The 16,590-nt window shown below is 39.5% G+C and overlaps 1 protein-coding gene across 7 annotated transcripts in view; it reads right to left on the reverse strand.

The window, feature by feature from the left end:
- The window catches only part of LOC150083755 (protein FAM13A-like), a 423,536-nt gene that overhangs the window by 353,638 nt on the left and 53,308 nt on the right, over nt 1-16,590 (reverse strand). For 2 of the 7 annotated variants that reach the window (XM_090378197.1, XM_090378195.1), the window contains exon 2: nt 13,500-13,723. The exons of the other annotated variants lie outside the window; for them this stretch is intronic. The gene's annotated coding sequence lies outside the window, so the exon portion shown is untranslated. The remainder of the gene's footprint in view (nt 1-13,499; nt 13,724-16,590) is intronic. 7 annotated transcript variants of the gene reach the window in all.

A 16,590-nucleotide genomic window follows, 5' to 3' on the forward strand; every position in this document is an offset into this window, starting at 1 on the left:
TATTAAAGGGAAAGTGCTCAGTTTTTTAAGTCAACAAAAGAAGAAAAAGAGAACAGCTAAAAAAAAGAAGAAAAGAGAATGGCTCACAGAAAACTTATTCATACAACACAAAAAGAATACACGCGTTTGCTTAAAAATGTTCTCAATGGAAGAGAAAACCTTCACAGAATGACAATATTGCTATTTCAGCAGCCAAACGCACAGCTTAATCAACCCATCTTTCCAGTAGCACGGTCCACGAGAAAACCAGTACTCAATGATTTTACCATCTTCACAGAACAACTGATCAAGATCATAATGAAGTTCCTCTAAAGTCAGTAGTAGGTCCGGGCGTATTTCCGCTCTTCATTTTGCAACTATGCAGCGCCTACATTGTAGATATCTGGTGCAAATTTTTAGTCAACCAGCGCGAATCTTCAGGAAATTTAGAACACATATTTTGCGCATCCGATACCAAAATGTATGCATCTGAAGGAACCAAAGGACCTCAGGCCCATCGCCAGCAGCTATGGATTCTAGAAACTCTTTGAGAAGGCCATTCGATCCGCGTTAAAACAGAACACTACCTCGACCACAGGCCTCCTCACCTTCACACTAGAATTAAAGATAGGTCTACCAGTAACAGCCTGCTTGACACACAAAAATAAAGAGTCCTAACGACCAATAAAACTGGATGTCGTCTTCTTCAACGTAAAAACTGTCTGTGACCATGTCATAGTCAGCTTTCACGTTAAGCAATAATTCTATTGCTGAACATGAACAATACTTCTGATGAGGCAAGGACAGAGTGATAATATATTTTCTATAAGGGAGTATTTAACTGTTACTGGATAGGTTAACCATATTCTAGGGAAGCAATTCAATCTGTGCCACTTCCCTGTTAATGGGACAATTATTTTGTCCCATCTCCTCGTGGCAAGACATTTACTTCTTGCTAAGAGGAGTTGGGCTGCATGGATTTTTACGAAGCCTTTCAAGTTTGAAAAAAGGTAAACTGTCCACAGAATACATGCAATTTACTGCCACATGTATACTGACGCCACAAAGCCATAGTCTCGCTTCGGTGCTTATTGCAAACAATTCGACAATGATTTCTGAAATGACCTGAGAGAAGTGATCAGAGCTAGTCATGGGTTAGCCTATTTTTTGCTACTCACAAAGAAAAACTACAAACAATTCTTCGAAAAACAAACTGTTAACGAAAATGTTATGTCGTGGAATTGGTTCATAATGTTAGTGGAAGACATTCTACGAATATTGGTATTCCAGTAAGCCATTAAAAAGTAAAGTAATTCTTTGACAAAGGCTGGAGAGAAGAATGGAAGATAGCACTCAAAATGTGCGACCACAAAGTTCTCCTGACTTAAACCCGTTAGTCTTCTTTTCACGAGGTTATGCCAAAAAGAGCGTTTTTATATGCAACTTGGAGCATGCAACTAGGAGCCCCAATATAACATACTTAAATCCGGAGACTCCGGATCAAACCGAGGAGATAGCAAATCTAGTTAACATACTAAGGAAAGTATGACAACCAGAACAGAATATGCTGATATTTATAGGGGACCTATGGACAGCAATGGCGTAATTTAAACACACATAGTGGGTGGGGGTCTGCTGACACTGTTAATAAGGGCCTCGCTCGAGAAGAATTTAAGCTGAGGGTCAACCCTGGTTAAAACAGCCTGTTAAATTTTATCAAGTTAATTTTTTTTCTTAACAAAGTGCTCGAATAATTCCCCAAAATTTAATAGGGGGCTAGCGCGAGCCCCTACTGCTGAAACCCCTCTAGTAACCCTGCAAATGAGCATCTTGCCTCCTCTTCCCTCCTAAACGGAAGCTAGAATTAAAAAAAGTAATAAAATAAAAATAAAGCCATATCTTTCTCTGTTTCGGGCCTATATCGGGGGGGTAAAAAAGAAAATCTCTTTCTTGGTTTCGAACTCTACCGAAATAATGCTGCTCTATAGTATCTCTTCTCTGGAGCTCACCACTGAACAAACGTGTGTAAAAATATGCAAAATCTTCCAGAATTTTTCTCTCTTTAGTTGAGCACGAAAAATCCATTTCAGTACTGCTACATAAAATAACTGTAGCCTCATGAATAATAGCAGTCTTTGTGCGAGTAAAACGAGTAAATATTCTCACATGGAAGGGGCAGTTAAGCAGCCTATGTAATGTGAGGTCAAAATCCTGGACCAGGCACTCAGATAGCTTTCCACATCTTTTTCTTTCGTTCACACGTGCTATGTGAATCGATTAACTACATTGGCTAACAAGGTCTCGAATTTCTCAAACATGCGATAAAATTAGAACATGGCGTTTAATGCAGAGTGAAAGTCGCTGACGCTTTTGAACGCTGTAATGGCACGAATTTAATTATCTCGATCTCATATACTGCGATAAAACTTCAAAAAACGATTTCAAATAAAAACTTTTTTATCTTAAAAAGAGTGGAGTCATAAATTTCTTGTACAACTGGTATCCGGCTGGAATTAGCAATTTTTAATTTTATACGATGAAGCTATTCACGCTACGATGTATCTGTTAATTAATGCAAACTGTGAAAAAAGTGATGAATGTACAATAAATTTGAAAGTGCCAAAATACTCAGAATTAAATGTTTAAACAAAATAATGAAATATTGGTTTCCCTTTAGGATTGGAAGATTTTTTTTTTTCTCATGCTACGGCTGATTTAGTCGGTCTTGGGGGGGGGGGGGGTTCTTCTTCCCTCACTCCAATTCAAAAACTAGAGTTTTCTTAGGAAATAAAAAACAAAAAAATTTAGAAAATTAAAAATTAAAAAAATACAGATCAAAGCTTCGTTTGTTGTTAGTTTTTTTTTTTTTTTTTTTTTTGGGGGGGGGGGGGGCGGAGAGGAGAACAGTGCCAGACTAGTTGTAGTTGGCATTGGCTACCACAATCTTGGTCTCTCTCTCTCTCTCTATCCGCGGTAACACGCTACAAACGCTATTCGCCTGGGTGGAAATTGCTGCCTAGCCACCCGGGCCAATCCGCTTCTGAAAAGCACATTGTTTTGGCTATACTGTAATGTGCTACTTTATAGGCTGACAGGGACCATCCCGGGGTGCCAAAAACAGAAGAACAATGAGGCAAAAATATCTGTATCCTTAGTAAAGGGGCGCCGAAAAATTATTCTGCCCGGGGCGTGGAAATATCTCGGTACGGCACTGAGAATGATCATCTGACTTAACTCCGTTATACTTCTTTTTAAGAGGCTGTGTTAAAATACATCTTCCATGCGATGGAAGAATGGTTTTATGAGCGTTGGCAAATATACATGCAAAATCGCCTATTCAATTAAAGGACAATGAAGTATAGTTGTTGTTGTTGCAGCAGGGTTTTAGGCGCATCAGCGAATAAGGACATCTCGCTTCATATATACTGTCTGTAAATTCCGTGTGTTCTGTGGTCGAAAATCGACTACAGAACACACGGAACCCGATTTTCTGGCAGAAAAATCCATCCTACCCTCTCCTGAGACGGACTAACTCAGCCACGTTGTGAAAAAGGCCCATAAAACTTCCTTGCGTCATCGACGGAACTCGAACTCGGGTCCTTTACACCTGATGTGGGGAGGACGGCGATTCCACCAACTGTGCTACCCACGAGGGCAATGAGGTATAGTGTCATATGTAATTTTATAACAGATTTCTCTCTGACAATAAATTGCAGTCTATTTATAACTTATAATCAGGCTTGTATAATCAGTTCTCCAATATTACGAATATGTTCATTGACCAATAAGGAATATAATAAATTGATCAAGAAAAATATGAAATCCAACTTTATTTCAACGATCAATACTTTATTTTGCTGGTCTCACAGGACCTAGATATTGTCGGTGACTCAATTGTCAGGGGAAACGGGAAATATTTTACAAAAAGGATAGGTGGAATAGGACCAGGGTATTTCTGCCAGAGGAAAAAGTTGATGACGTTGTAGAGCAGATATCTTTTAAGGGGGGAAAAGGTGATATTTTTGAACACGTTGGCACTAATAACCTTGAGAGTAAGAGATCTGCAGATTTAGTTAGCAAATACACGTCAATGTTTAAAAAAAGTAGCGGGCTAGGGTTAAAATTAAAAGTGTCTGCAATTCTGTCCAGGCACGATAGGAGGGAGTATATGATGAGGGTCTTGTCAATCAATTCGACCCTGAAAAGATTGTGCAAGGCTCACGGGGTTGAATTTTTTTCACCGTGGTCTGTGCTTGTTAACCGGAGAGACTGCTTCTACAGGGATGGGGTACACTTAAATAGAAAGGGTGCAAGAATATTTGCTGATGCTATCGAGGCAATGTTAGATGGGTCAGAAAACTGCTAGCTTAGTGGGATACACTGACTAAAAGATTATCAGTGACCGCAGGCAGAGGCGAAAGTGATTCTTTTACTGCTTCTATTGGAATGAGCAGCAACCTGGAAACCAAGTTGCTGGGGATTTCCAGGATTGCTGGGGGTTATAGTGAAACAAGTAAATACATGGGCTGTGTTAGGGTAACTAAGAGTAGGAACAGGTGCATGTATATTTGCATGAACACCAATGCTAAAAGTATAGTAAATAAATTTGATGAATTTGAAGTGCTAGTCAAGACATCAAAGGTAGATATTGTTGAGATATCAGAGAAGTGGTGTCTTCCCCACACACTTTTTAAATCTCTGGCCTCCACAGAGTTCTGTGTCACACCTACAAAGAATACTACGCGGAGATGGGGGAAACCCCTGGTGCCATCAGACAAATAACTTGTAGCACTTGTCACACAGATATATGGAATGCAGAGTTGGGATTTGGGGAGTACAATGTGTACAGAAAGGTTAGACAGGATAGGAAGGGAGGAGAGGGTTATGCTGTTATTAACTAACAGCATAAGAAACACATAAAATCTAAGGAAGTGCATTCAATTGACATATACGGTCAGAGCAATGTTGAGTCAGTGTGGTGTGATATAAGCACTGGGAAAGCAAAAATGAGGATGTGTTATAGGCCTAATGAATCTGATGAGTATAATGAGCAATTGTGCAGAGAAATAGAGTGGGCCAGTAAATCAGAATGTCTTATAATGGGGGATTTTTAACTTTCAGATATTGACTGGAACTTGTGGGTTGGGCAATCTGACACTAGCAAGGATTTTGTGGATTTATTGGATGATTGTTTTCTACAGCAATATATTCGAGAGCCAACCAGAGGGAGTAACACTCTTGATCTGATTATCAGCAGTGATTATTCATGCATTAGGAATTTACAGATAAAGGAGCCACTAGGTGGCAGTGATCGCAGTGTACTGATGTGGGATTTACTTAGAGATGTAACTGCCATCAGGGGTCAAGGGAATGGTTTTTGCTTTAGTAAAGGTATCTCAGACAGTTTTTAAAGTCTATATGGGACCAACTGATGATGTTACCAACAGTGAATTGTAAATGGAAAGCATTCAAGGAAGTAATCTTGGAAAATTCTAAGCTTTTTGTTCCAACTAAGAAATACAGTACTGTTCTAGGTTTAGGCCCAAATGGATGTCAGAAGAACTAATAAGACTCGTGGCAGGGAAGTAAAATGCATGGCATGCATATAAATTATCAGGCGACACTCTAGAAGCCTATGGTAGATATAAGCTAGTCTGAATTCAAGTCACAAAGGAGGTTAGGCAAGCGAAGGCAGATTATGAGAAATCTTTGGCAAAAGATACAAAGAAAAACAGCACAGATTTCTTTACTTATATAAATTCTAAAAGGAAAGGAATGAAACAGATTGGTCCACTTGATATCAATGGTCTAACTGTAGATGATCATTCTCAGATAGCTGCCAAACTAAATGAGTATTTTGCATCTACATTCACACATGCGGAGTTATTCAAGGAGGAGAAGACCAGATGTTTATCGAACTATAACAGACAGAGAGTTAAATGATTTTGAAATAACTGAGCAAAGTGGAGGAGAAATTGTTGAAGTTAAACATAAGAAAGGCACCTGGGGTGGATGGGATCTATCCAGTTTAGGAGGCGACAAAGGAAGTAAGCAAATCCTTAGCCATAATTATGAGAGCATCTTTGGACTCAGGGGAGGTCCCCACGGACTGGAGATGTGCAAATGTATCCCCAATTCACAAAGGGGGATCAAAGGGAGACACGAGTAATTACAGACCAGTTAGTTTGACTTCTGTTGAAGGGAAAATAATAGTCACTGGTTAAAGAAGCATTGCAGGATCATCTAGACAAGCCTGCAGTAATAATTCAGACACTGCATGGGTTTGTTAAGGGGAAGTCTGACCAATTTGATTGGATACTATGACGTTGTCACAAAGGAACTACGAGGGGTTTCCGAAAAGTAAGGTAACACTTTTTTTTTCTTAATAATGATGAAAGGGAATGAGATGAAATAATGGGACAGATAGGTCCGTTAACAACGTTCAAAAAGACCGCCAGTGCAGTGTTGTGGTACTATCGCCTCACAGCAGATTCCAGTTGCAAAATGGCGGCTACCGTGTGAGTGTGGTCCAAAACAGGTGATCGTGAAGTTATTCGCTTTTTGCAAGCACAAGGGTCTTCACCAAGTGATATTCACTGTGAACTGGTTGCTGTGTATGGCGAAAAGGTGACGACAAAGAAGCAGGTGTGTTTTTGGTGCAATGAATTTAAAGCGGGCCGTGTTGACATTGAAGATCGACATCATAGCCACAGTGTTCTGGAATCGCCAAGGCGGTCTCTGTTGGTAGATTTCTTGTCGAACGGAGGAACAATCAATCAATGCGCAGCTTTACTATGCAATGTGGAAAAACTGAAAGCCAACATTCGACGCAAACGATCAGGGCTCCTTATAAGCGCCGTGATTTTTTTGCACGACAACGCAACTCCACACACTGCCCACACCACTGAGTGGTTGCGCCGTAATCGTTGGGAAACTCTGTAACAGCCCCCCCCCCCTCCTTCAGCCTAGACTTAGCTCCTTCAGACTTCCATTTGTTAGGCCGTCTGAAAAAACACCTTTCAGGAAAGCATTTCACCACGGATGAGGAAGTTCATCAGGCGGTGCGATGTTGGTTACTGCGTGTGGGCACGGACTTCTTCAGTACTGGTATTAACTGATCCATCGTTGGGACAACTGCATCGATAAAACTGGAGACTTTGTGGAGAAGTAACGCATGTTCACTTATTTCTAGGTGTGTAATTTCAACTTCGTATTATTAAACACCATCGAGAGAAAAAATGCGTTACCTTACTTTTCGGAAACCCCTCGTCGATGCAAAAAATAATTTTAATATCATATACTTAGATTTCAGGAAAGCTTTTGATACTGTTGCACATGGAAGACTGCTGTACAAATTGGAGCAGTATGGCATTAAGGGCAAGCTGCTACAATGGATAAAAGGATGGTTGAGTGGGAGAAGACAGAGAGTGGTAATCAATGGGTACTGCTCTCCGTGGACTAATCTTATTAGTGGTGTCCCCAAGGGTTCGGTGTTGGGCCCATTGCTGTTTTGGATATTTATCAATGATATTGATGAAGGTATATCAATCTTAATGTCAAAGTTTGCAGATGATACAAAGTTGGCAAGGTTGTTAATAACACTAATGACAGTATGCTGCTGCAACAGGTTCTGGAAAAGTTGAGCAGATAGGTGACAAGTGGCCACTGAAGTTTAATATTGACAAATGCAAAGTACTGCGTATGGGTAGCAGTAACCCCAGAGAAATGTACCAACTGGGTGGTGTTGGTAGCGGAGAATGAAAGAGAGCTGGGGGTAATTCTGCAGTCAGATATGAAGTTTTCTTAGCAGCACAGACAGGCTGCCAGAGTAAGTCATGGTGTCTTGTCAATGATATACAGAAATTTTACTAGCAGGGATAAGGAGGCGATTATCTCCTTTTATAAGGCAATGGTCAGGCCACACCTAGGGTAATGCGTACAGTTCTGAAAGCCTCATTTTAGGAAGGATGTAGAGTTGCTAAAACGAGTACAGAAAAGGGAAACAAGACTGGTGAACAAAGGGGTGCTCTTACAAAGAAAGGCTTAAGTTCTGCAAACTGAAGAACTTAAGCACCTGCAAGGTGATTAAGGTGTATAAGACCTTGAATAGTTTGAGCAGACTCAATGCTGATAGGATTACGAACCTGATGGGGCATAAAATTAAACTGAGGAAAGACAGATGTAGAATAGATGTGCGGAAATTTGTCTTTAGCCAGCGGGTAGTTGATTGCTGAAACAAATTTTCATCTGTCGTTGTGAAAGTTGATATCTTATAAATTCAAGGAGGAACTGTACAAACTTTTAGATGGAATGGACGTGTGAAGTGTGGTTTTTTTTTGTTTTTTTTTATTGACTGATACTGTATAAGCTTGCTTTCTTTCATCACATGCCTCTACTAATGCAGTATACTGTGATTTAGTATATATCATTAATAAATTAACCATTAATAGTATGTCACATTTTACATTTGAAATTTGTTATATCTGATAAAAGTTGTATCACAAATACAGAAATTAATATTTTACCATTTGGCACAATGGCTTCCTAAATAAGCTCCCAACCTATGGTCATGCATGTTTTCTCAAATGAGTAGCCATTTGCCGCAAATACCTGGACATTCCAACCTTTTCCCAATATTGTATGCAACCTGTCTTCTAATTTCTCTGTTTTTATATTTCAAGATATTTTGTCCTTTCGCTCACTATTTTTGGATTGCCTTGTGGCTGTTTAGAATTTTCACTGAAATAACTAAGGTTATTATATAAGTATATCGTGAATGTAAACCGTATTCTAGGGTTTTGTTGAAGTACAGTGGTTTGCCACTTGTCACCCCGTTGGGAGCAGTTTGAGTTCGAATCTCGTTGGAGACAATAAATTCTAAAGACCTCTTTAATCAGGGCTAGTTAGCCGACCTCAGGTGAATGGCGTACGTTTCTCCGACGAAACATGAATTTATCAATTGAAATTTAAGATACAATACACTGAGATCATATCTATAACGGAGAAAAAAACAATAGGGGCTCAAGGTCACCCAACGAAGCCTTCTCTTCCACAGCGAAAATAAAAAATAAATTTTCTGTTTATACTCCGGAACGACCACACGGTCAGAGGAGTCCATGAGGTAGAGAGAATACAAGAAACAGCACCGTATTCAGCAGTCACGGGCTTGAATCCCGGGCAGTCAAGGCAGATGTACTTATGCACCCGCGCGCTTGACCACTCGGCTACGGCGCCCTCATCAAAAACGGGGTGAGAAACCAAGTGAGTTACCCTGAATTTCCTCCTGTTTTTCTATCTACTTTAGTGCCGTGTAAACTGGTGCACTGTGACCAGAGGTAATGGATACGCCATGGAAACCCCCAAAAGCAATCAATCAACCAAACCAGACACTGATAAATTCGGCTATGATTAAAAAGTTCGTAAAAGTAGTTCCTGTCGGAACGCACTGAAATCCGGCATCCTAAGGATTCTGTTAAATGCAAAAGTAAATCTTTGGCTAACTAAATGGATTCCCTGCCATTACCATGCGCAATTTTATCATAGGCTTTCTGTAAGGAAATTTTTGTTAAAAAAAAAAAAAACATGCAGCTTGATTATACACTGGTGTGCAAAACTTAAGGACCAACACTATTTCTAAAGGTTACAACCACAAAATCTTTACTTAAGGTACTCTTTACTGATGAGAGTAGATTCAGTCTCAGCAGCGATTCTGGACGTCAGCTAATCTGGCGAGACGTTGGCACACGGTATCACCACGCAAACATCACTAAAAGAGATCGATATGGCGGTCGAGGTATTCGCGTCTGGGGAGGCGTTATCTTGGATGGACGTACACAACTCCAGATACTGGAAGAAGGTACTGTAACCGGTGCACGCTACTGTACTGAGGTAATCCTTCCCCATGTGCGACTGTTCCGAGGTGCCATTGGCCCCGAGTTTGTGTTTATGGATAATAACGCCAGACTCCATCGCACTTCAGCTGTGATATGCTTTTGGAAGGTGAGGACATTATTCGCATGGATTGGCCTTCCCATTCCGCCGATCTAAATCCCACCGAACACACATGGGACGCTTTCGGGAGACGCCTAGCAGCACGTCCACACCCACCACAAAATGTTCACCAGCTGAAGATGGCGCTGACAGAGGAATGGACGATGTTAACACAAGAACTTATCAACAACATTGTTCTAAGTACGAGGATGCAAAGCCTGTGGCGCCTCCGTAGCCAGGTGGGCAGGAGCAGCAGTGCATAGCACCCGCTTCTTAATTAGACCGGGGTTCGAGCCCGTGACCACCGAATATGGAGGATGCGGAAAACGTCAGGGAATGACCACCGCATATCCCCGGAGCAATATGGCCTTAATCGCTAATGCTCCCAAAAACCAAAATAACAACAACAAAAGCCTGCATCGACATTATGGGTGGCTATATCTCCTACTAAGGACCACCTTTTCCCTTTGTTCTATCTTTGGCAGTGATGCATCTGTATCATGGCAGCCAGTGCTATGTTGCCATTTTCGAATAAATTCCCTCTGTACCGCTGTTGTGTCGGTGTTGTTTCCTTCATCATTTCTGTACCTCACGAAGTGCCTTTGGTATGCTTTTCCCATATCCAGGCCACTCCTATGAGAAACTACAGGTGAAAACCTGATTGGTCCTTAAATTTTGCACACCAGTGTAGATACCTTATTATTATTATTATCTGTTTATTTCTCTTTCGAGACACCCATAGACAGCACGTGGCTAGAGGGTGTGGTTACATTATATCAGTATTTACATGAACTTATTTACAAAATTTGGAGATGAAAAAACACAGATCATGTGGTTAATGAATTAATTGTTAAGTTGGTTTAATTAATTACTAAATGATTGTTAAATGCTAAATATTATTATATAAATTATTAAATTAGTCTTCTTATTATATTTGTACCTGCCGGTACACATTACCAAAGATTTTTGTCCTATACATTTTGTCTATACATAGTTTCTCTGGATCTATATTTAAATTATTAAAATAATTTACAGTATTTTCTGGGAAAAATCTCCCCAGAGAGTCCAGTTGAGTCAATTGGCACTTGAGACTTGGTTCTTCCCTGTTTATTCTCGGTCGTATCATCCGAGGGCGAGTGATCACGTTTCCCATTTTCGGCGCATCTATTCTCTCCGTTAGTAGCTTTGCCAGAGTTAAGATGTTTCTGATTATGATGATATACTTCCAGGGTGTGATTCCAGATTGACAAACAAGACCGCTCTTGAGATGGTAAACGGTTTCCCGGCGATCTTGTTTAGCCATCTCAGGAGCCAGTATTCTACTCCTAAGAAGGCCTTGATGTTGTTCTCGGGGGCCGATGACCATATAGTCGATGCGTACAACGGAATCGGTGTAACGCATTTAAGGATGTATTGGATCATAAGATGAGGGCTTCGGAGACCGGTGAGTTCTTGTCTAGTGCTCCAGAGTGCTGCGTATGTCTTTTTCCTAATGTGTTCGAAGTGAGGTATGAAGTTTAATCCTTCATCCCACTTAAGGCCAAGGTCGACATGTGCGGGGGATTTTTGGACTCTGGTATTGTTCACAAAAATCGTAATTTCATTTTTCTTCTTTTTGTTGGTGAAGGTCATTTGGGCAGTTTTCTTTTTATTAAGTTTCAGGCCAATGTAGTGCAGATATTCTTCTAGCTTCCTGATTGCCTTGTTTGCTTCCTCTGATAGATGGAGTGCAGTTTCTTGTTCTTTAGAGGTTACAAAAAATTTCAAATCGTCAGCATATGTAATAAATTGTTCACAGTTTTGAGCTAAAAATGGGGCTAGTGCTATTGCGAAGAAGGTGGCGGACAATACGCCCCCTTGAGGTACTCCCCTTGAGATACAGTAAGTTGCTGTTTGTTTCCCGTTTTTTGCGATAATTTGTCTTTCTTGAAGGGTGTTAGTCAGAATGCTTAAAGTGCTTCCTGAAATGAGGAAATACTCCTTGAGGATTACTGTTATAGCTGGGATTGAGACGTTGTCGAAGGCTGCTGCTACATCCAGGAAAACGATGTCCAACTGTTGTTTATTATTTAAAGCTAGCTGTATTCGGAGTAGAATCTCCATTAAATTTGTAATAGTCGACCTTCGAGGAAGCACAGAATGTAAGTATTCTGGCCTGTCCCCAAAGCAGTGCTGATTGACGGTGTTCGGGATTTCTTTCTCAAATATTTTTTGCAGAGAGCATCCGATTGCGATGAGCCTGAAATCTTTACTGGTTTTAGGATTGTTTATTTTTGGAACTCGTTTTACGTAATATCTCTTCCATGTTTTCGGGAAAACCCCCTCACTTAGTATTCGTTGGAAGAGGTGGTGGAGCGGGTCGATTATGTAAGCGCTACATATTTTTATCATGAATAGCGGGAACTGGTCCAGCCCGATCGTTGCTTTACTGGGGAGCGAGTTAATAGCCTCCTTTAAGTTTTCCCTGCTGATATTAATTTCACGCAATATGTTTCTAACTCTAGTTTGATTAGTGCCAGTGGGATCCGTCAGTTTTTCAATCATTTTCTGCATCTCGCGGATGTTTTCCTCACAATTTTTCTGCTTTTCATTCAAAGGCTTTCCGAATGTGACTTCTGTCCACTCTCTAAACAGCTGGTCCTTACTCAGAAGACCTGATTCTCTGTGGCTTCCATGCTTTTCCTGGGCGCAGAATTTCAAGTGTTACCATCGTTGATTACACCGGAGAGTATAAACAAAAGTGAATATCACAAGAGGACTAATTTCAAGAAGGTAAATTTTATTGGTGTTAAACCAACAAAAGAATGTTTGTCATAAAATTTGTCTCATTGCATTATGGGTCGCACCGTACATTAAATGAGTCCATCAATGTTATCATTAAAATAATTATCACAGTTAAATCCTTTAAATGGGAACATTTTTTAACATCCATACCAACAGCATTTCAGGGAAAAAAAAAAAAAAAAAAGAGTTGCATGTGTTGAAAAACAATTTTTCATAAACAGAACATTCAGATAATTATTGCGATAAGGTTTATATAAAACAGGTCGTGAATATTGATAACCTGCTTTGCTAAAAATAGTCGACTATATAGTTTACGAGCTTAAAATGACACAAAGTGGACATTAAATCTGCATAATTCATATCGAACTGGTACATATACAAATGAGAAATAAAATAAGTAATTGAGAATGTATATTATAGTTTGACAATATTTTAAGATATTCTATAACATATCTAATTGAGAATGTATATTAAATATGTTGTGCATATCTTATTTTATATATATTTTTTATGGATTTTCATTCGCGTTTATTTTATATTTTATGGATGTATTTTAAGCTTCTCTTTACATCTATTAAAACTTATTGGTTTTACTTATCTGTGTATTTAATGTGACAAGAATTGATTACTATAATACGATTTCTGAAGAACAAATCCTTTTTGCCAGTGATTCCTCTTCAATCAAAAGAATAACTGATTACTGAAGAATAACTAACAATTCTTTGGCTAAAGGAAAATTTTCTTACTAGTCAGAAATTTTGCTTTCTCAATCTAAACCCATGTCATCTTGTATGGACTTGGTGGTAGCACAACCAGCAGCCTAGATTCGAATCTCGTTAAGATGGAAGTTTTTTTTTTTTTTTTTTTCGCTTTTCTCATACCGTGGGTCTCGAGCGACGGTTGCTTAGTTTCTTCATATTCATTCATTTCAGTTCAAAAATATATACACACTTCCCGGAACGGCAACATCCTAGAAGGACAAATCAGTTGCAACCATTTAATGTTAACAAAAGTTTCAATTTTAATTAATAAAAAAAACAGATCGAAAGCTATTAAAGGAGTTAAAACGTAGAAAATATCAATATCACAAGCGAATACGTATAAGAAAATGTATGATCAAGCAACTGTATCCTGTGTTTCTTTTGCGTGAAAAATATGAGCGAGTCTATTCTGGCTATACATATGTCTAAGGTATTACGTGAAAACGTTAACGTATTTGTAATTTGTTAATTTTCTTGTGATATTCGCTATTTTCAAGTCAGTCTTCCGTTTGGAATGAAGGAGACAATTGTGGGGATCGAAGGAACATCGATTCTATATGAAAGAAACTGGCACAGGATTTTGATGTTCGTTGATATAATTATGAGGTTCCACTGTTTAATTAGAGGGGCTTAGAGGGGAACAGGTATCCTGTGTGTTAACAGACACTCAGCCTAAAACACTGATGGATCCAATATCTTTCTATTACAGAAGATTTAGGAGAAGTCCGGTTGCCTGCTTCCCTAAAATCCACTCATGCACACCTCGATGTTAAGCCCTGTTACGTCACTTAGGTGGCAACGAACGTGTAGAGTGGTTCTCTTCAAGACGCCTGGTCAGGGTGAAGAGGAAAAGACCAAACCCTCCAGCATAAGACAGCACGACAAAACAAATGGCCCTCAGTCCCCAGCGGCTTTCACTCTCCCTCTTACGGCAGCGAGAGGATCAGAGTGAAAGCAGAGGGTGCTAAGAATCTCTGGGTACGACCAGGCTGCCAAGCACGGACACTGAACTTGGCCTGTTACAACGTAAGATCACTCATCGGTGAAGACAGGATATTAGAGCTGGAAAAGGAATTAGAAAATGTGAATTGAAATATCATCGGTTTGGCTGAAACAAGAAGAAGAAATGAATCACTTATAAGTTTATCAAGTGGAAATCTGCTGTACACAATGGAAACAGTGAAAGGAGTGAAGGTGGAGTTCAGTTTCTGGTCCATAAAGATTTAAAAAACAACATTTTGGAATTCAAAAGTACATCACCAAGGGTGTCAAGACTAATACTCAAGATTTCTAAGAGGTACAAGCTAAAGGTTATAATGATTTATGCGTCAACATCGAGCCATAATGATGAAGAGGTTGAAGAAATGTACACCAAAATTGAGAGTGTTCTAGATGAGCAGAAAACCCACTACACTATTATTATGGGGGACTTCAATGCTAAGGTTGGAAAAAGGCAAAACAGCGCAGAAAGAGGAACTATAGGAAATTTTGGAATTGGTGAAAGAAATAAAAGAGGTGAAAGACTTGTGGAATTTGCAGAATTTCAAGGACTGTCAGTAATGAACACTTTTTTCAAGAAAAGGGTGAACAGAAAGTGGACATGGAAGAGTCCAAATGGATTAACAACTAATGAAATCGACTTCATCCTCACTAACAGAAGATATATTGTGAATGATGTTACCGTCCTGAATAAGGTAAATGTTGGAAGTGATCACAGAATGGTAAGATGTGCACTTGATATAGATGTAGGAAAACTGACTCGAGTAAATAGTACAAACGTCTTTGAGATAACAGAAAAGGAGAAAAAGCAGTATGTACTGGAACTTAAGAAAAAGTTTGAGCTTCTGCAGACTGCTCAGGACCAAGATATCGACGAGGAATATTACAACTTTCTGAAAGTGATAAAGCCCAAGAAACCTATAGGGAAAAAGAAATCCAAAGCAGAAAAAATCAGTCAAGAAATACTTGTTAGGGTGAACCGAAGGCGAAAAATGAAGAGCAAGATAAACACTGACAAGGAGAAAATTGAGTATACTGAGTTATGCAAAGCCATTAGAAAGAGACTCAGAGAGGACATAAGAAGATTTAACATAAGAAAAGTAGAACAAGCATTAAGGGAAAACAAAGGATTTAAATCAGCAGCCATGAGCAGTAATACAGAAAGACAAATGATACTGAAACTGAAGAATAGCGATGGTGTACTTATAAACAGCAGAGAAGGCATAATTCAAATAGCACAAGGCTACTATAGAGAATTATACAAGGAGCAAGGGAATGATGCCGGCAGTGGGGAAGATGGATTGCAAATTAGCAACACATACGACATACCCGATATTCTTCCTGATGAGGTAGAACATGCATTGAAGAAAATGAAGAATCAGAAAGCCCCGGGAGAAGATGAAGTTACTGTAGAGTTGTTAAAATTGGAAGGAAGAGACATAACACAAAAACTGGCAAGGCTCTTCACAAAGTGCATTAGAAAAGGTGTGACGCCTAAGCAGTGGAATAATGCAATCATATTTTTGCTGCATAAGAAAGGAGATAAATCAGAAATTGGAAATTATAGACCAATTAGCTTGTTATCCCACATCTACAAGTTGTTCACAAGAGTCATTACTAACAGATTAGAAAGAATACGTGATGAGAATCGACCGAAAGAGCAAGATGGCTTTAGGACAGGATTCTCAACTATGGATCACCTTCATATAATATCACAGCTAATGGAGAAAGCAAATGAATATAAAACACCATTATGCCTGGCATTTGTGGATTATGAAAAGGCATTTGACTCCACAGCATAAGGCAATATTTCGAGCACTGGAAAGACAAGGCATAGATACCCCACATATGATTTTGAAGAAAATATATGAGAATGCTACCTCCATTATTAGACTAGACAAAGACAGTAGGAAATTTAAAATCGAGAAAGGAGTTCGACAAGGAAACACAATATCTCCGAAGCTGTTTACTGCTGCCCTTGATGAAGCTTTCAGAAGATTAGACTGGTCGCAGAGAGGAGTCAATGTGAACGGAGAGTACCTAAACCATTTACGATTTGCAGATGACATTGTGGTCA

Source organism: Mastigoproctus giganteus, chromosome 7 (genome assembly GCF_048544385.1).
Source record: "Mastigoproctus giganteus isolate SK-2022 chromosome 7, ASM4854438v1, whole genome shotgun sequence".
NCBI lineage: Eukaryota > Metazoa > Arthropoda > Arachnida > Uropygi > Thelyphonidae > Mastigoproctus > Mastigoproctus giganteus.